The sequence below is a fragment of the Microtus ochrogaster genome, chromosome 19 (genome assembly GCF_000317375.1).
Source record: "Microtus ochrogaster isolate Prairie Vole_2 chromosome 19, MicOch1.0, whole genome shotgun sequence".
Taxonomy (NCBI): Eukaryota; Metazoa; Chordata; class Mammalia; order Rodentia; family Cricetidae; genus Microtus; species Microtus ochrogaster.
In genome coordinates, this window is record NC_022021.1 from 57840828 (window position 1) to 57844611 (window position 3784).

At 43.6% G+C, this 3784-nt stretch overlaps 1 pseudogene; it reads left to right on the forward strand.

The window, feature by feature from the left end:
- The first annotated feature begins 747 nt into the window (after nt 1-747).
- On the forward strand, nt 748-1211 carry LOC113457169 (annotated as a pseudogene).
- The last annotated feature ends 2573 nt before the right edge of the window (nt 1212-3784 follow it).

Consider the following 3784-nt stretch of genomic DNA (forward strand, 5'->3'; position numbering starts at 1 on the left):
TTGGAAATTAAACTCAAGCAAATTCAGTATTCACTGGAACTCCCTCCTGGTACTATCCTGTTTCTGTTTTATTATTTTATTCGCATCTTCGTACTCATTACTTATTTTTCTGATCCCCGTGCCCCTACCCTGGCAAGTAGTATTTTTGTCGAGGCTGGTTCCGACATTAGTCTCCTGGTCTAGTCAATTTCATTGGTTCTCATTTTTTTTTTAAAAAAAAAAAACATCTGTTTTCTAAATATGGCTGGAAGACTTTGTACATTGTGATTCTACTTATAGGGTTACTTACTGTAATTTTAAGTTTTCCTCACTCTTGCCCCATCTGTTATTGGCTTTGACTGTAGTGTTTGGGGGACACAGACTTTTATGGTGATCCTATAGTGCCTGTCTATGTAATGGCACCTGTTGCGCATGACAGACTAACAGGAAAACAAATAACAATAACAAAGACACTTACTTCAAATCACGGGACGAAAAGGATGTTTTATCTGTACCAGCTCTTGGAAGTCTTATTAAAAAGAATGACAGGTCCGTCAACATAGTTGTTTATGCACTTTATCGAAAAGAAATGAGTTGTGGAAGGTGGGGTTAAACTTCCATGACTGGGAGTGGGAAAGTAGTTATGCTTCTTTAAACCGCTAATTTGAGCTGCCATTTTGCCTCCTGGCATGTGCGTGCCTTATCTTAGCTGGTCTGCCCTAAGACCCCCTGAGCACAAACCCCAGTCCCCACTTCCACTCAAACAAGATGAAAGAAATGACCAGGAATCAGGAAAAACTCGCCAAATTGCAGGCACAAGTGTGCATTGGTTGGAAAAGAACTGTTTGCAGAAAGAAGATGGTTCATAGGACAGCAGCGCAGACGATTTTAAAAAGACAAAGAAAACTGCAGCTCTCTTTAAAGAAGTGAGGGGTAAGCAGTGTCTCTGGCAGTGAAGAAGTAAACATGTTTACACACCACGGAACAGGGATCCATTTTAACAATCATAAAGTTCAGGCAAACGGAAATGCCTCCCAGCATCCTAAATCAGCTCCGGGCAGACAGTCTGACTCGTCTAAGGAGACTGGCTGAAGCTCTGCCCAGTCTGTGCATGGAAGAGCACCACTAGCTCCTGGAGAGGACGGTGATGATGAAGTTCCAGAGCTGGTGGAGAATTCTGATGAGGCCCCTGAGAGGGAGGCGAACTGAACGGAGGCGACGTCTGAAGAAGGCGACATTTGCAGAAGTTACAGGAGCTGCTGTTTGATGTCATGACTGCTTTTGGAAATTCTTTTGCTGGTGGATTTGATAAAATCTAGAGCGCTAATATTTTCAAGTCCAAGCGCCCTGGACACTGCCGCTCTCTTCAGTTTTTGCTCATATACAATTCATTCTTTGCGGCAAATTAAGCCTGAAGAAACTGGGGATAAAGTTTGGAAACAGGTTAATAAAACTCTGCCTAGTAAAAAACACTGCTAATTCATCTAACTTTATCATTTATGAATTTATTAAGACTATGGACAAAGCTTCCTCTGTGATGTGGAGCGTGTAAGTTGTCAAAATAGCGAAAGAGAATCTACAGAAACCCTAGTCCACTCGTGCGGAGCTCCGAGCCCATATCATTCTCAGAGTTGGCACATTTATTAATATGGATTTGCCAAATTTGGTAGGATGAAACATTTCTCGCAGTGTGAAGGACTGGCAGGCTGTTGGAGACCTGGCTGTGGCAGAGTTGCTGAGGCAATGTTTAGTGGCTCTATCCACAGGGCGTGTTCCCTGCCTCATCTCTGAAGTTGGCCACTTGCATTTCACTTAAAGTTGCTTTTTTTTTTTACTTTGAAAACTCTGAACGCCTCATTGAGGATGATAGGTACAGCATGTGCCAAGCCTTTGGCTTCAAAGTTCAGTTGTTTTTAAGTTATTTTACTGAACAGAAGGTCACGAGATATCTTCCACAGTAGGGAAGGCGTAATTTTCCATGTCTTTAGGATGTTTTGAAGTTGTGGAGTGATTTTTTTTTTCTGTAAAGTCTCCATAAATAAATAACTTTTAACAGTGTTGTAGTTTGATTTTTAAGAGTGACTTGACAGTAGTCTTTAAAGTAGTCCTTCCTTCTCCCCACGGTCCAGTCTCGAGCCTCTTCCTCCAAGTAAAGGAACTGGAAACCTTATGTTAAAACCCCAGCAGTGCAAGTTTGAACTAAAAGTTTGAAATTCTGGGGGTGGGGTGGGGTGGGGTGGAGCGGTTGGAGATTGGAGAGGTGGTTCAGAGATTGGGAGCTCTGGCTGCTCTTTCAGAGGACCCAGGCTCAATTCCCAGCACCCACAAGGCATCTCACAACTGTCTGTAACTTCAGTTCCAAGAAATCTGACACTTTCATACCAATGTACATAAAATAAAGTTACATAAATTACATAAAAGTATGACATTTTTAACATCTTAAAAGTGTTTAAATTTATGAAGTTATAATGCAAACCTGTAGCACAATTAATAAAAACCCAGGGACAGATATTGGGGTTCAGACTGAAGGTCAGAAAAGCAAAACAGCCAGCCACCTTCTTACCTCTACCTCAGCCTGAAATGGCGATCCTGCCTCCAGGAATCTCAAAATGAGACTGTGTCTCAGAGCTGTCTCCTCCTGTCTTATATTCCTCTGTAGAACTGGGATTAAAGACGGGCATCACTGGAATAAAAGAAGCACACCACTACTGCCAGGTTTCTATGGCAAGGAATTAAAGGTGTGTGTCACCACTGCCTGGTCTGTAAGGCTAATCAGTGCGGCTGTTTTACTCTCTGAACTTCGGACAAGCTTTATTTATTAAAATACAGATGAAATATAACTACACAAACCTCATTTTTTTGCCAATTAATATTACATGTTCCTGGCAGGCAGTTGAGGGGAGAGCTCTGGCGTTTGCCCGCACCCTTTCCAAACCCCGCTAAGTCCCTAGCTAGCATATGCTGCTGTTTGTGTATTCATGGCTTGTGGAGCCAGGCAGCTAAGACTTCTGTTTCCATACACATGATTATTTCCAGCATCCCACCTAAAGACAAGATGTATCTTCCAAGTTTGCCAGACTGACTCCCCACAGACTATCTTCTCGCACAGTATACCTCTGCAGGCCACTAGCCGGTAGGTAGTGTATATTTTTGCGTACTTTGCTCATTGTGAATGAGGATCTGCCAAAGGCTAAACATAACTCCCACAGTGCAAAGAAAGTGGCAATCAAGCCTATGTAGGAGCAGATACATCTGCTAAATCTTCTCTCTCTTCCATCTATCTACTTGCCTGAGACTACATATATTGTGTAATCTCAGGCAAATGTTTGTTCCCGTTTCCCGGAGGAGGTGAGAGGCAGTTTTTGAAACTCGGTTCGGGGTCTTTGGCACACTCTTTCATTTAACAAGTTTATCAAGTGTACATCTTTGGATCATCTTCCAGACTCTTTGTGATTAATAACTCATCAAACTGGTCTTTTTAAAAGAAAAACTAAATGCACAGTTTATAAACGTCGTCTTTGAGTCGTGCAAGTTTGCCCATCATGTCTGCCGTGTCGTTCTTCTGCCTTTTCTTCTGAATTGTCCTTATCTCCCAGAGCCTGTCTGGCCAATGTCTACTTCCACAGTTCACTCCCCGCCGGTGAACGCCGATGCTCATTCCATTCCTGCAGGTGCCTGGTCGGTCGTCGTGCTCCGCTCCCTGTCGGTTCTCCCTCTGCCGTCCAGCATCAGCCTCCCCGACTCTTCTCACTTCGGGGAAGTCGGTCGAGCCCTCCTCCTCCTCCAAGTCCCCGGCCGCCCCCGG